Source organism: Dermacentor albipictus, unplaced genomic scaffold, assembly GCF_038994185.2.
Source record: "Dermacentor albipictus isolate Rhodes 1998 colony unplaced genomic scaffold, USDA_Dalb.pri_finalv2 scaffold_18, whole genome shotgun sequence".
In the NCBI taxonomy this organism is placed as follows: domain Eukaryota; kingdom Metazoa; phylum Arthropoda; class Arachnida; order Ixodida; family Ixodidae; genus Dermacentor; species Dermacentor albipictus.
The window spans coordinates 4,573,180-4,590,167 of record NW_027225572.1 but is presented as its reverse complement, the minus strand read 5'-3'; the positions used below and the strand labels follow the sequence as shown (position 1 = coordinate 4,590,167).

The following is a 16,988-nucleotide window of genomic DNA, read 5'->3' as shown; positions in this document are numbered from 1 at the left end:
TTGTCTGCTGTTCGCAGATTGCGCTCTCCCATTTCTTCCCAAGTTCATTTTCCGTTGGTACGGCGAACAATGACGCTTTCGGAGCGCCCTGATAATCGCTGTGGCAGCCCGGAGCGTATAAATGGGTGTCCGTCTTTCTTTTTGGCATCGAACCTCCTGTGCTGCCGTAGATGCAGGGATACGCCATCTTTATTCAAATCATCCACTGTTTTTCACAAGCATGGCCACGTTGAACGTCACACGGCTCGGAAAACACACGGAGCAAACAGCCGCAGAGCGTGTCTGAGCCGGCTCGACCGCGCGCCAGCAGCTACAAAAAAGCACAGCAGCGCCACCGACGGCGGCTACTGGCATTTGCTTCAGCCGGCGCATTGTCCCTCCCTCCTGCTCGCGCCACTAGGACTTTATTGTAGCACACTATAGTGGTGGTGGTGGTGTTGTTGTTGTTGCCTCAGCAGTCTTCATTAGTCCATCTAAACATTAAGCTGCTGTAGTAACTGACGAAGAAAGCAGCCATGAATACACCACGGCCATGAACTATTCGCTGGGAAACAATTTTGTGGTCGAAGCAGTAGGCAATGTTTTGTACTTCAGTGATGATGACAAGGTTCTCACTGAGCTACAAGTGTCAGGAAATATGCACAGTGTGAGCGCAAGCGTGACCTCAAGTGTTCTTCTAACGCCTATAGTACTCGCGGCACTCGTAATTCATGAGGATTCTGCCCTAAGTATTATTCAAAGCAAAATAGTCCATACATGCATCCCATACATGAAATAGGGTAAACAGCTTTGAGGAGCTCTCTCTTCTGAGCGCCTTTCCTGGACTGATACATTATTAGTCACACGTTATTGAAGTAATTTTGAAATTATGGCTGCAATTTGTCGGTTACGGAGTTGAGTGCGATTCTGAGATAACCGTCTATTACTGTAAATGCTGCGGTAATGTTCCAGTAGCGCCCAGGGTTTAGAACGCTAGCACCTAGTAACCAGACACTGCACAGAAAGCAAATTGAATGTCGTGGTCAAGAGACGCAGCCTTTTACATTCACCCCATGTAAGCTAACAAGGATGGAGTGAAGAGACTTCACAAAAGGAGTGCAACGTAGTGCACTGCTCTGGGCAAGAAACAGTATTTTGCGCTACTTACATACCTTCGTGTTGTGTGCGATTGCGTTCTAGCACAGCAGGCTAGCAAGCGATCAAGCTGACATACTCGCATTTCAATGGCCCGTATCAGCCATATACCAGAAGGATTACATCTATAAGCCATTGCATTGATGGAGCTAATAGGATTTGCTAAAACACAAAATTGATTTGGCCGATCGGACCACATTGTAACTATTCAGGACAAACAAACCACTTCTTCCCACTTGCATGAGAAAACTACCGTGCGTTGTAAAAAATGTGACATCCCAGTTCGGAAAGAATAATTTAACCACCATCATCTCCAATAAGGAGTGCATTTGCCTAGTGAATTCTATGTAAGACGGCCCAAAATTGACAGACAGAAAAAAATTCAAGCAATAAATTGTACTACATTCTGAAGCCTCTCAGATGTTTTTTATCAGAATATTGTTTAATTTTGAGCTTGTCGACGTTTAGGCATCTAAGGGTTAAGCTAGGCTCATTGCAAAAATGCAGAGAAGCTCCGTATTTAGAGCGAACCATGAAACACGCCTCCTCGCCGCAAGAGATTCCCGTGGCGGTGTCAGTGGTCGCAGCATTTCACTCGTTGTTCAGCCGTGAAAAGTTACTCTGCATTGTCAAATTGGGACGTCTATTTGTGCACTACATAGAATGAACAAAATATGAGGAGACGTTTTCAAATCCGCGAAGTAACGTTCCCGCACCAACGCTGCGGTTTGAGCAGCAAATTTATGAAAGGAAATTTGCGGTTGTTTTTCTCCGCAAGTAATCAGTGCTAAGGCCCCGCAGTAATTGTAACAGACCTTTGAAAAAATTGTTGACACGACTAAATTGATTTAATCTGTCGAACCTTGTGATGGGGCGCCCGCTCCATAATACCTTACGCATGCCTCTGACTTCGCAATCACAAGCATAGGTCATTTCGAGAAGACTTTATGAACAAACCGGCGAATTTCAACAGACATTTCCACATTGGTGTCGGTTCTCTCGGCACTGACACCCGAGAGGGGACAGTGTCACAGACGACCAAGGAAAAACGCGGGCTCTTCCGCAATCGAGAGCCGATGTAAGCACGGAATAGCTGCCGGCACAGCAGGTCATTTGGGCTACTTCCACGGTCGCTCGCAACCACCTGACAACAATCCGCGGCGCACCGGACGCTGCCGGCCTGGTCACGCAGTCTCTCGAAGGAGCCATCATCGCCAACCGAAACGGCTACAGGAATTTCATAACAACTTGCGCTGTGAAATATATAATTGGCTCAGAAGCCCAAAGGGCAACCACCTCATTTGTTGCCCCTAGTAAATGACCAAGGGAAGAGATTAGAAGATGAAGCAGATGCTCTTGGGCAACATTTCTAACGTGTGCCTAGCTCCAGACGCTATTCAAGATCACTCCTGAAATATAAAGAAATAGCAGAACAGAAGGCATTCGACCGCAAATGCGGAAAAAATACGAACCATACAACCGACCTTTCAATATCGCCGAGCTGAGAGATGCTCTAAACGCACACAACAGCTTTGCACCCGGAGCTGACAAGATTATGTATGAGGTGATCAAGCACTTTTATCCCGACAAGTAAATGACGCTGCTCGCACTTTTTAACGACACTTTGGCTATTGGATTTCTTCCAGCCGCTTGGAAAGAAGCTATCGTAGTCCCAATTTTGAAGCAGAGTAAAGACCCATCTTCGGTTACAAGTTACTGCCCGATAGAGCTTACCAGTTGTCTTTTCCACCTATTTTAAAAGGTGGTAAATCGCCGTTTATTACATTTCTTGGAATCCAACAAATTACCTGATGCATAACAATGTGTTTGAGAAGAAGGATGGTCTACAGGCTACCATCTTGTGCGCGTCGAAGCTTATATTCATGATTAATTCTTCATAAACAATACTTTTTGTCGGTGTTCCTTGACGTGGAGAAGGCCCACGACACCACGTGACGCTACGTGATACTGCGGGACCTGTCGTGAATTGGTGTTAGTGGAAACACGTTAGCGTTAGAGAGAGATACTTATCAAACCGGGCATTCACTGTTGGAATCGGTAATGCTTTACCCAGGCCATTTATACAAGAAACTTGGCTACCGCAGGGTGGTGTACTTATCTGTACCCTGTTTATCATGAAAATGAATTCTTTACGCACCATGTTTATTATGGAAATGAATTCTTTACGCTCATCAATTACACAAATAACATTTTATTCGGTCTACATTGACGACGTTCAGGTGGGGTTCAAATGGTGTAACCTCACTGTTTGTGAGCGGCACGTTCAACTTGACCTAAATAATGTGACAAAATGAGCTAATGAGAATGGGTTTAAGGTTAACTTTAGAAAAGGTCTTGCGTCCTCTTTACGAGGAAGAAAAGCCTGGTACCAGAGCCTAATATCAAAGTGCACGGACAGCGCTAGCCTGTGAAAGCGGTACACAAATTTTTAGGCGACACAATTAACTCGAAACTATCGTACGTCGACCACATCAAGTACACCAAGACAAAGTGGCTGAAAACACTGAACATACTAAAATTTTCTCCCACACAACACGCGACCGTTACACAATATGCCTAACAAACCTGTATAAAGTATTGTACGATCACGCTTGGATTACGGTGCTGTGGTGTACCACTCTGCCGCACCGAGCGCATCAAGCGTGCTTGATCCTGTTCACCATTTCAGAATTCGCTGGCCACAAGTGCATTCAAGACAAGTCCTGTAGAAAGCCTTTACGTATAATCAAACAAGTGGTCCCTCCATTTACTGACGTCATATTCTAGCTTCACATATTTTCTTAATGTACATTCGAACCCTGAATATCCTTGTTACACAACCGTAAATGACATTACTTGTGCCCCACTGCTTTATAATCGGCGAACACTGAGACAGCCCTTCACATTTCGTGTGAGGAAGCTCTGTGAAGAAATAGGTGTCCCTGTGCTAGAACATCGTCTAATGCTTCTAGCGAAGCGCTTACCGCCGAGGCAGACAATTGAATGTGACAGATCGTTTATTTTGATCAGTAAACACGCCCTCGAGGCGCATATTAAGGTGAATTTTCCAGGACTTCAGGTGAAATACCCATGCCCCAGAGTATTACACTGACCAATAATGATCACACATTGGCGTGTCTTATGCAGCAGTACGTCCATGCTTCTCGGAATCAGATGTTTTGAATCCGGAAACAAGTATCTTCACGGCTGGGACCTATGCCTCTGCCGTAAAGACATTTGTTTTACTGTACGTAAGGATACGTACACTAAAACGTGAAGCACGGTCAGCCTCCCGCAACATCTACCACACATAGACGGCTAACCGCCAGTTAACAGGTAAGAATGAGTGCCGTATGTGTGTCCTATTTTGCGTAGACCAAACAGGACATCAACTCACCCTGAGTTAGTTGGTGATGATCAGCTGCTTAAGTGTGGCTTAACCGCATTAACCTTAATCAAGGTTTCAGCGTCCCACTTACGCTGTCAATAGATTCTGAGCTCTTTCGGCAAGCAAGTCCTCATGTCTAGAATAGGGATAGCTTTGGAAGCGTCACTAGCTTTTGTCTCCATGGAAGCGGCAATTTAGTCGGCCGGCACATTACCCTTGATGTTTCTATGCCCAGGTACCCAACAATTACGAGATGCTTAGTTCAACGTATATGTTGTACAAAGGACATAATAAAGCTCCTTAAGTGCAGGATTTTTCTGCTTACGCAATAACATTAAGGCTTTAACGAGACATAAGGAGTTTGAAGGTATAATTGTCTTTTGAAAACTTATTTCGTGATATGTTGCACGGCCGCCAATGTTGCATGAACCAAAGCCGTGAAGATACCTGTTTCCAGATGCAGCACACTGAATTTTGAGAAGCATGGTTCGATTGCAACATAAAACACGCCGCCATGTGACCTATATGCCTTAATGTAAAATTCTGCACACATGTACTTAGACTGAAGTTCGGGAAAATGCATTCGGATGTGTGCCTCTGGAGCGTGGCTTGTTACTTCTACAAACGAAGTATCACATTCTATGAACTGTCACTGTCATGGCGGCAATGGTTTCGGTGATACCATTAGGCAATGTTCAAGGAGTGCAACCACCAGTTCTTCACCGAGGCTCCTCACAAGCAGTTAAAAGGGCTCTCTCACTATGGGACAACTACGAAACAATTTCGCACACGTCGTATCGTGTACAGTTGAGTTACAAGGATGTGCAGGGTTAAAGTTTGCTTCCTTAAAAAATCAAATTATGGGGGTTTTACCTGCCATAAGCGCGATCTGATTATGAGGCACGCCGTAGTGGGGGACTCCGAAAATTTCGACGACCTTGGTTTCCTTAACGTGCACCTAAATCGAAGTACACGGGTGTCTTCGCTTTCGCCCCCTTCGAAACGCGGCCGCCGTGGCCGGTATGCAGCCCAAGACGAGTGTACTTCTAGAAAACGTGTAAAACTACAGTGCGACGACGGCGCCCTACTCATTCAATTTGACGCAAAGACTTTGAACAGGGCTTGTCCTGAAGGCTCCTGTGGCTAGCCCGATGCATAAGCGGTGAACAGTGTCTAGTACTTTTAAGGCACTTGCTGCGGCAGTGACACACCGCGGCGCCTTAATCAAGCGTAACCGAGCCAGGCTGTTGTATACGTTCATTAAGCACTTCATGCCACTGCCCCATGTTGTGTGCGGCAGTATATTCATTACGTTCAGTGTCTAAGCATTTGGCCTTGACATACTTTATTTGTGGTATAATTATTTATAAGTTAGTTTCCAATCAAGCACGACAACCAAAAGCTTCTGCTCCGTTATCAGCAGTAAGTGCAGCCCATACAATTCAATAGTGGCATTTGGAAAGAGCCCTCTCTTTGTTGTAAAAAAAAAGCACACACGCTTTTGTGAAGATTTAGCTTAAAATAAATTTAGTCCGCCCCCTTATAGATTTTTTTAGAGCAAGATGAATATGTGGCTCGCGAACTGCAAAGTCACAAGATTTGAAACCTGCCATCATCTACATAGAGAGAATAGAAAATCGATGAGGGTAACGGTGCACGACGCGAGTTTATCTTTACGATAAATAGCGTACAGCTAAACCCACCTCCCTGAAGCCCGCCGGTTTCTTGCGTAAACTAACTCGACTATGTGTCGCCAATTTAGACGCGAAAAGTACGATTAGATTAGTTGCTTTTAATAACGCTTGGGGCTGTAGCATCGCACACCAGTACCGACCCCCGCGGGTTCAAGCTTAGCGAGCCACAGAGCTGCGTCCATCGTCTCCTTGCGTACTCCAGCTCAGGCCGCCAGAGGGGGCACCGAGCGCTGCGCACGCAAGAGAACGCAGCCCTGAGTTAGTGAGAATCGTCGCCGGCGGCACACAACGCTGCACAAACGCCCGGTCACGTATTTCCGATTGCTAGTAGGTACAGCGGCACGTGGCACTTGCGGAGACGACGGACGTTTGCGCACATGCGCGAGTAAAAGCGGGTACGAGAGAGTAAATGTGGGGACTTTTGCTTCTTGAATATACGACTCTGCCTAGGCACTACGGAGGAGTTTGTTAGCGCATGTTCTATGCGTTTGTCCTTAGGCGTGCCGGTAGAAGTCGCGGGGCGCGGAAGTGCTGAATTTAGCATCGCAATTTGGCGGCTCGAAGCAACTATATTTAATAAATCGTGCTTTTACTAATTAAAACAACGTGTCAGTATTTCGCATTATTGGCGGTTACTCCAGGACACCAAAGCGGCAACGGGAACATCAAAGCTAGAACCCGGACTGGTGTATGGGTTGCGGCTCGCCGAGGCCTGCGCGGCCCCAACCCATGGGCCACCCCGCTTCGAGCTTTGATACCCCCGCTACCGCTTGGGTGCCCTGGAGATCCTGCACCGCCTGCCTTAATATAACCTCAGGTGCTCTCCTGAGGCCTCCGTTTGCCGGTCACATGTGCCCTCCTGGAGCAGTGCTGGTAAACAATGCAATCTATCGTCGCGACTGAAAAAGCGAACCGCGACTTATACAACACCAGTCAGAGCCTTGCCCCTTCAGACACAGCGATCACCAAATGCGGCGTCCGGGCCCACTCCCTCCTCGCGCGGACAGACAGCGGCGGAGCGTAAACAAGCAGTACCGCCCTCAGCAATGCCGGCACGTCTAGGGGACAGACGCATGCAACGCGCTAAGAAACCTCCTCCATAGTGCCTAGGCAGAGTCATATATTCAGGGAGCAAAAGCCCCCAGATTTTCTCTCTCGCGCGCTCTTTTACTCACGCCTGCGCAGAAACGTCGAGCGTCGTGAAAAGCGCCATGCCCCGCTTTACCTACTAGCAATTGTAAAAACGCCTCCCCGACCTGGTGCTCGCGCCGGGCCAACGTTACTAGACTAGCTTCAGTTTTAAAACTCGGCGCCGTTGCGCGGAACCGCCACCCGCCCGCGCCTTCGTGGCGCTGCAGTCTCACCCAGCTTCACCAAGCCCCGCACGCTCTCAAGTTCAACAGATGGCCACAGAGGGCGAAAAATCAATCAAGGCGCGTTTCAGCGTAAGCGTGCAAGTGGAGCTACTGTAATTTGGTCGCATACTTTAATTTGTGCTTTCTCTGGTAGGGGCGCTAAACATGCTGAATTTTTTACTTTACACAAACCATTAACATAAACAATCGAGGTGTATAAGGATGTTTTTTTACCTAAGGCAAATAGGCAGTTGATTTTTTTTAATTTGATTGTTGCAGCTGCTTTTTAGTCATAGCGCCAATGTTTTTGTACTTGATTAACCGCCGACAGCCGACAGCCTACTGGTATCGATGTGTTTCCTGGCCGTTGGCGTTCGAATACTACGGCGGTAAAACATTTTCGAAAAGCATGCTGGTTTCGTCTGCGAGTCATCACATATACTTGCTATACAGAGGTCTACTCTTGGCAAAAAATAATGCCTCATTTTGTTTAGGCATTGATTATAATAATGAATGCGGCGGAGGTTGAGGGAGTACGCTTGAAGGTACATTTTTATGCCGTTGATCTCCATAACACCGTAAATACGCAAACTGATGTCACAGAACACCCGATGCATCATTGTGTGTTCTCCGTCATCGCTTGTTTGCTGTACGTCTACTAATCCTTCATTTCTTCTTCAAGTGTTGTATCCTCCTTTTGTCCTTGTTCTCTTGTGCTTCACTTACAGTATATCGTTTTGTCAGCTGTAATGCGCATTTGCAAAGCCAATAGATGTTTGATAAGACGCAGTGATTATCATAATTTCGCTACACGTGTATTAAGCTGGCACATATGGTTCAGATACAGATACATGTATGCGGACTTGCACGACGTTGATGCGGATATTAGGATAATTATGACACCTGTAAAGAAGAGGCAACTGACGGCCGTAAGCTGTTGCGTTCTTTCCGCCAAACTACCCGGCCTGGTAGTGCTGTAAAGATGCGGTATAAAAGTGACGCGCGGCGACAGGGAAATTATTAAACTTAGCAGCCGACCGTACGTTTTGTAGTTAAGGTCTTCTTTCTTGTGCGTTTGTGTTACCCTTATTAATGAGCCATTTCTTGACTATGTTCTTGACTATGTAACCGCGTTTGTAAGTAAAATATTTTCAAGCTTACTCAATCTTCGGTGTCGTGTGCGTTTATTCCAGTCGAGGCCATCGTGCCACCTGGAAACCGCATTTTGTCAGTAGCCCTACACGAAATGCAACAGCTGGAGCGCGGCGGCACAACTCGGGGTAACGGCGGCGTAATAAACGAAAAACCGCTCGGAATGCCCTTAAAAGTCAGTTCAGAGTGTGCCTTAACTCGATATGACTCAGCGCTACGTATATTCTGCTTCGCCTCGATCGTGCACCCGCCAGTTTGGTTGCTGTGTGGCAAACGTAGCCCCTACATCTACATAGGCGCTACGTTTGCCACACAGCAACCAAACTGGCGGGAGCACGATCGAGGCGCAGCCGCAAGAAACCCAGTAAAGCCACAGAACACCTGGTAAAGCGGCAATACTGTTTCCGCTTCCTGTTGTACAACCGCCATTGTTGGTCACATACTTAAGTTCACGACGCCACCGCTACACTTATTTCCGTTGCACTGTGGAAGGTACAGTTTCCCTTCTCTAAATTTGTATAGGTGTTCTGTGACTTCACTTCCTCACTAGCCGGCTACGCGGGCGGGCCCGACTAAGCACGCGGTGCAGCGTTGGTGTATTGTGTGGTTCGTTGTTGAAGGCGAATTTCAGCAAGCATGTAATCTGCGAAACTGTAGCTTTCGCCGAGTTTGTTGAGAATATCAGCAGACGATGCCGACGTGCTGCGCACCTGGCTGCATAGGCAGCTATCGGAATGATGTCGACAGTTCGACGCGCCACTGGGCTTCTTCGATTTTCCACTTCTGGCTACCCGCGGGCTGCCAGAGCCAGCCAGAGCGTCTTGGTTTTTCTCGGGTTGCTCCGCCCACCGCGCTACGCACTTCCGCCGGGCGTTCGTTTTGCTCGCGCTGGACGGTTCTGGCTACCTACGGGCTGCCAGAACCCGCCAGGACGATTTTGGTCTGGCTGCTCTCTGGAAGTTCTCTGGCTAGCAGACGACTAAAAGAGGCGATGGGCGCTCGCCGCCATGTTTACGGGACTTCACGGATTTCAACGCGGGCGCTTGAGGTCTTAAATTTATCTCGCTCAGCCAACTGTATACGGTCATCTCCGGATTTCCTTACTTCTAGCGTTATCTTTTTAGGTGCTAACGCTCCGTTCCGCATCGCGAAGCGGTGTGATACGAGCCGTGGTGAACCGTTTGAAGCTTTTGTGTGTGTGTGTCCCCTAATTGCTTCTTCGCGGCAGTGAACAGGGCGCCGCGCTCTCATGCGTGCATGTTATCTGCATCGTGTTCCACTCAAGATGTAGACGCTCATTCACACATTGCGGTACATCTTGGTTTCGTCTTTCTCTGGTGGCGTTCCTTTTCACATATTTCGCGTATGTATATCTCTCCTTTCTCTGCAGTTAGCGAAGGCTTTGCAGTTAGCCCGTGTTCGCTCCGTCTCTCCGTCGTATGTTTAGGTGGCAGCTCGAAACCGATATGTGTTCGAACTGCAGGCCGTTGATCTAAGAATACACTGATTGCACTCGGTACATTTAGACACACGTACATTGGCTTATTGCTCTCATGATTGCGACCAGTGTTGTTTTTCGTGTGAAACGTTTCGCTCGTCACAGGCGACGTGCATTTTCACGCGCTAGCCGCGTCCAGCTCCTTAAATGAGAAGCACCATCAGCCACAACAAACTTTCTGAAATCAAAGCCCAAGCAGGTCAGCGCGAAATTTTATGCGTATGAGACGTACCCGATAACCTGCTTTCTCATGTCTTGTGATGATACAGCGCCAACTCATCAATGTCGCCGGTGGGCGACGTGATCGCTGCGAACAGGGATCTTCCAGCTATCGCTTTCGAGTATACAATCACGATTTCGCGTCTTGTCATCTGCCGCGTCGGAGGCCATCTGTTGCGCTGCGCAATGCGAGGTTGGCCCAGTACGCGTCTTGCGACGAGTCGCGCGAAATCGCGCGAAAGCGATCGTATTCCTGAATGCAACTATACATTTTCAAGGTGGCAACGCATAAATGGGCCGACTACGCCGAGCGCGCGTCGGCCTCGACGGGCGCTGCCATGCTGGTAGCACGTTTACATTTCGCCAGCTGTACCCAAGCTGTACCGGCGTTCGATTTTGCAAACTTCGGGCAGGTTCGGGTTGTCTTGAGATCCCAGCCCACGTGACTTTCTGTCAGAACCGGAACTAGCTGGCTGCCGTCTGGCTACCAGCGGGCTGCCAGAACTGCGAAAATCGAAGAGGCCCACTTTTTCTGTGCTGCCAGCAATGCGACGCTTCGCTCGGCGTGGAACAGGGCGATTCCGTGTGCCGACCGGCACACGCGCCCCCACGTTCGTCGTCGTCTTCCACAGCTGGCTGCGTTGCCGTTCATCATTCCAGCGTAGAATTTCACTTCTGTCATCGTAATGGGGAGGCCGCGTTTACGGTGGGAGGGGCCATTGCTTAAGGCAGTATGAGCCACTCATTGTCTTACGTAACGGACATATTTAATTTTTGAAGAAATTTAACTTCGAATAATCGCAAATCGGGCGAAGGCAGCTAACCCCGCCGCCGAGCAAACTCGAGACATCGAACGCAAGCGACAACGGCGGACTGCGGGCATACCGTCAGTGACGTCGTGCTCTCCGTCGCAGCCGATTGTGTGTGTTACCGCATAATTGAGAAATACTTTAATGAACCCTCGAGATTAACCCAGTGATAAAGACGGGCCGCACGTTTCAGCTTCGCTGGTTGACCATCTTCACGGAGTGAAAGAGCCAACGTTTTTTTTTTTTTTCCTTTGTGGCTTGTGTGTTCAAAGACTGACCTCATCTTTCTTTTTGTTGCGCTTCTTTGGCGTGGTGAGAAGCCTCGGTGGGGATGAAGATCATCCTGCAATCACACACTTTGGCCAGATCTTCAGGCTTCTGAGCCTAAACTACGCGAAACGTTAACACGACATGAAGAAACACAGCTTCTGCGGTTCGCTGTATGCGTTTCTTTCTTTCGTGCAGTTTACCCTTTCAGTATGAACCAACTGGCCCGATAACTCTTATTGCAGTAGGTGGATACCGCCTTCTCGTGGTATCACTAATTCGGACAAGGAAGAACGCCAGCGAGTGTGAAACACGCGCAAACTGCCCGTCCGCACGAGCTCAAGGCTGCGGCGAGGCGTCTGCAGTAGAGCTCGATGGAACGGCGCTGCCATCTGGCGGCTGTCACAGAAGTGGCGACACCGGCTGTAAGGGCGCGGGCAGAGAGTTTTACAACTGAAGCTAGTCTAGTAACATTGCGCCGGACAGTGTCCAGGGTAAAGGCGGCGCGTAAAGTTGCGTAAGCGCGCTTCTGCTGGTCTGCGGTCCCATCGGCTCTCTCGGTATTCGTCAAAATGGTTGGCTTTTTCGATTCTTCAGCTCCAAATTATATGAGGGGTTATTCTTAAACGCACAGTGTTAAGAACGGCACAATTGAGGTGCAAGTGTTGCCAGCCAGTTGCGACGACGACGGCGTCAACTTTCAAGGAACGCCAGCGTTACGCTCTAGCCTCGTCGCCGTTGTGACTGAATGAGTTCGGCGGGCCAACTATTGTTACCGAACCCACCAACGCGGACCTGATCGGCTCTGAGTGGGGGAGTTGCCGCGGGAACGCCGTCGGACACCTCTTCCCACGCGCCGACCAAGACGCAAGACAATGGCTACCCGGGGGCACTGCGAGGGTCCGCTCCGAGTTCTACGAAGTCCATGTGATGTCGGTTTCGGACCATGAACCTGTGTGTGTGTCTTTGCGTGTGTGTGTGTAAACCGTCCCGCGGAAATGCGGCGTGTTGACGATGACTGGCTATGACTGACTGGCTTCTGGCTATCTGAACCGCCGGCCCTTGGACCGTGGAGCCAACATGGCAGCTCGGCCCACACCCTTGTTCGGATTCCCGAGCTGAGACCTCACCGCGTTCCCGTTGGCGGGCCTTGCAGTTCGCGAAGCTCGCCGACGGCGGAGCACGCGGGTTTTCCGCAACGCGGGAACGTTCCACTGCATGCCGGCGCATCTTGACTGGGGCCGCGAACGGTCCCAGGCTCGCGTCCCCGGGAGCCGGCGATCGGCTGCAGGCACTTTGGGCACCAGAAACGATCCTCTTTGAGAACACAACAGGCACACTACGTATATTAACGATAAGGGAACAGGTTCATTGGGATTCCTGCGCGGTAATTTCAGTCAAATACAGGAGAAATTAAAACATCAATTGGATTTCACTTGTGTTCGTAGTTTACTTGATTGCAGTTGTATCTGTTGGGATCCGTACACGGCTGATCTCACGGAACAGCTTGAAAGAGTGATAAATAGGGCAGCTAGGTTTGTTCTTAATAATTATAGTAGAAAATTAATCATGACAGAAAGTAAAATGAGATTATTTTTCCAAGCATTACACCAACGAAAAAATCTCAGATTGAAATTTTTTCACGATGCTTGTTATTCAAAAACAAGGATTGAGAGAGAAACATATATTAGGTCCCCTACTTGTACGTCAACGAGACATGCACTGAAAATCCGCGAGTTCCCTTTCAGGGGTGACGTCTTTAGGTACTCTTTTTTTGTTCGATCTATAAGAGGACGGAATGCTCTTTCGCCTGACATTGTTAATATTGAAAACAATAATGCGCTATATTGCGCTCTGTGTATGTGATCGTTTGTTTATTCCTTCACAACGTAATCCCCCCTGCTATAATGCCGGCATGGGTGATGCAGGTATGTAATAAATAAATAAATTATAAACACCAAACATCAAAGCCGGTTCTCGCGCAGATGGTAAGCGAGGCAAAAGCGATGATGACAGTCTGTGCAGAATTTCAGGCTGCATCTGCTCCGTCGTCAGCTCGGCGAGGCGCGCCACGAAGCGGTCGATTGGCGCATTCGGCGATGGGCGCCGGGCCGTCTTTTGCCGTGGGCGGCGCGGCCACGGCGCTTCAGTGGCGCCTCCTCTCGGCGCGCCCTGGCATCCCGTTGCGCGGGTGCACGGCCGACACCACAAGCGGCGTCGCACGAGGGGGCGGAAAAAGAGGGAGCGCTGTTCAAGAGAGCTTGTTTCGCAGATGCACCGTGCGGAAACTTTTGTTTCTTGCAAGAACGAGCATGCCTGAATTTTAAAAGAAATTTCACCGCAAGAAAATTGTCGGAGCAAATTATTTATTTACACAATCTAGTTTCGTGTTGTGGTTGCGCTATATTAGGAGCAATATACGTACTTGTTCTGAAGAGTTATGGCTTTCCTTCTTTTTTTTTTACTTATTGCTCGCGTCGAGAAGTTTGTCATTTAGTTTGCCACAAAACTTTCTCAGCAAAACGTGCGTGCTGCACCGCAGAATGCGTTTTAGTACTACTTAGCTCGTGTGACATGCTCGCAGGCGTCGAACTGGGATTGCTCTTCGTTGGCCAGCACTTGCAGTGTCAGCTTCGTGGCGACCTTGCGTTGTGCGGGCAGTTCTGGCTGCGTAGCGAGCTGCTCTACGACAACGTAGCTGCGAGGAACAGCGTTAAGTGCATACATCGATGGGTAGACTAGGCTTCCACTGTCCAACTGCTTCATAAGATCGCAGTGTTCGTGAGCGGCAGAGATTGTGATCGTCTTATCCGCGGTCAACGCGTACCTGCATTTCGCGCAATTCAACTTCTTCAGGGTCTCGTACACTGCATATCCTGCAACGTAGACCGAGATCGGAAGCACGTCCTGCATTTTCGACAGAATCTCGCTGCTTACAGCAACGTTGCAGCTGGGATGAAATGCCTCTACCTGCTTGCGTACACATTCCAAGTGCTGGTCAGTGGAAATAGTGGGTAAGGTGCTCTGCAGGCGCAGCTTGTTTTTGACTTCATAAATCTCCCTGGTGGAAACGTGATACTGCGCGCCTGCCAGTTGCCTATCATACTTTGCAAACCGATCTTCTAGGCAGTCGGTTTTTATCTTCCCAAAAAGAACATACGACATCCCACGCTCTTAGAAGCTGTACCAAGCGACATCAACAAGCGCATGGGTAGTGTGTTCGAGAGCAGCGTGAGTTTCCTTTGTCACAAGTACCCTTGCCAAGGCCTTTGTTTTTCCACTCATGCAGCCATTCCAAAAGCACAAAAGCACAAAAGTCGATTTTTTGATCGCTATCAATAGAAAACACTGGTTGATGGAACTGGTCTCTCAGCCTTTTTCCCTTCCACGGAGTTTTCACGTTCACAACTTTCCCCCTCTTGAGTATGATGTCGATGAATGTAGCAGTGGCCTCAAAAGAGAATACGTTCTTCTTTGCTCCAAGAGCACGTAACGCCTCAGGTAAGAAATCATTAAAAATTTGTAAGACAAGCTGTACGTTCTGCCCTTCAATATTCCAAGGGTAGAGGGCTTTTCTCGACAGCTCATAGCCACGTTTCAACAGCTGGTCACACACTCTTTGCTGTAAATGTCCCCGATTGTCGCAAATGACGCTGTTTGCATGCGCTCTGGGAAGCAGAAACAAACTTGGTTATTCTTCTGGTTGATCCAGTTATTTCGTATGAACTGTATGTAATACGTGTACCGGGTCTACAACGACCTGGCCTTGCAGGATCTGACGAGTGTTGCTACACAATTATGTTAGGAGGAGGCGATTCGAACGCTTTTCTCTTCACAGACTTGTCGCTCACGGCGCACACAACGCGGTACTCGATCTTTTCCAGCCAGCAAATCACATCTTTAAGCGTCTTGTGTAGGCACTCCGCCTCTGTGCACTGGCACGATGTGTACAACTTCTTTGAATTTGCATGTCAGGCTGTGCACGATGAGCGCACAGTGTGCAGCTTCGTTTGTGCTGAGCTCCGGTAACATTGCCCCCTTTGTAGCCAAAGTAGGGTTTTATATGCATTTCGTCTACCATAACTCTAACAAAGCGCTGGTCATCTTTCAGATCAGAAATTCTTCTCGCCCTGTAGCTGAGGAATGCTTCGCTCTGATGCTCTTGCTGACGGCTCATACCGTAAGACGAGCACACTGATCTGATCGTCACAGGATGCGGCAAGGTGATGCTTCCATGGCTGCGTATGTAAGCGTACGCATGGAGCGATACAGTGAAAAGAATGCAGCAGAACACCATGAAATCCGCAGAGTAGCGTCTGCGCCGTTTTTTCTATAGGTACAAGGTGACTTGCTCTTTCAGAAATGGAATGCAGTCGGCCTCGTCTTCTGCCTGGGACGTGGAAAACTGATCCAGCAGTAAACAAACAGCCTCGCAAATTTCCGCGACTGAGTTGGACATCAGGTCACCGTCCCACTTCTCGATGCCTTCGAGGAGTTCCAGAATACCCCTTTTACAGTTAGCAATTTCGGGAACACACAGATTTGCGCCTAGCTTTTTTACGGCCGTTTTTATTAGATGTAGCGTCACGCTCAAGTCTAATTTCACGCAAACAGACTATTTCAGCCCGGGTGTCTCATCTTCGACGATGTGAATGACAAGAAGCGTTTAATGTTTTTCGATTACGTCCCAGAACTTGTTGATTCCTCAAGTAGTTGGTAGGCACGCTCAAAGAATTGGCTTTATCCTCCACGCGTGCTCTGCTAAAGGCCTCGTTGCATTCAGCGACGGCTTTCTGGAGGGCAGCATGCTCTATGCATGCGCGCGTGCCTGGAGTCAGGGTCTTCCCTTTTCGCAGCTTTCCTAGACATGTAGCTCGCAGAGTTCGGGAACTTGGAAGGTGCAGCGGCCGGGCGAAGGTGTACGTGAGATAGCGGCACTGAGATGATGGTGCGGCCCGGTACTTGATCCGTGGCTACTCGGAGATGTCCTCCTCCGTGAAGTTCGCATACCTAGAAATAAATTTTAGCTTCCCTGAGCAACCCCATGGGAACTTGGCAGAAAAAAAGTGCGGCTTGTGAGCCATTTAGTATATATTTCAATGAACTTGTAGCAGCACCAACGAGGCAACGCACCTAAAGATGGGACAACGCTACCGTCGACACCGTCCGCGTTTCGCCGCGTTCACGCGGAACGCGCGCAGTTTACGAGATGCCATTGCATCAGCACAAGTAAACACAAGCAAGCACAGATCTGCAACAGGAACTTATTGTATCAGAAACGTTGCGCGATGGAGAAGAGGCAGCGACTTCCGACGCTACACGACGAGCGAGCCCAACTGTACTGTTCACACTTGCCGAGCAGCCGTCAGAAACGCTGGCTGAAGTTACGGGAACGCGCCACTGGTGGCGGCCTTGCGCAGAAAATCCGGGAAAGGAGCCAGCCGCGCGCCGTAGTTTTCTGCGTCGTTGATC

The 16,988-nt window shown here is 48.9% G+C and overlaps 1 protein-coding gene and 1 pseudogene across 6 annotated transcripts in view; both read right to left on the bottom strand.

Moving 5' to 3' along the window:
* Nucleotides 1–16,988, bottom strand: part of DopEcR (G-protein coupled receptor DopEcR) — a 258,527-nt gene that overhangs the window by 131,025 nt on the left and 110,514 nt on the right. The gene's annotated exons all lie outside the window — the stretch shown is intronic.
* The window catches only part of LOC135908754 (uncharacterized), a 157,414-nt pseudogene continuing 154,498 nt past the window's right edge, over nucleotides 14,073–16,988 (bottom strand).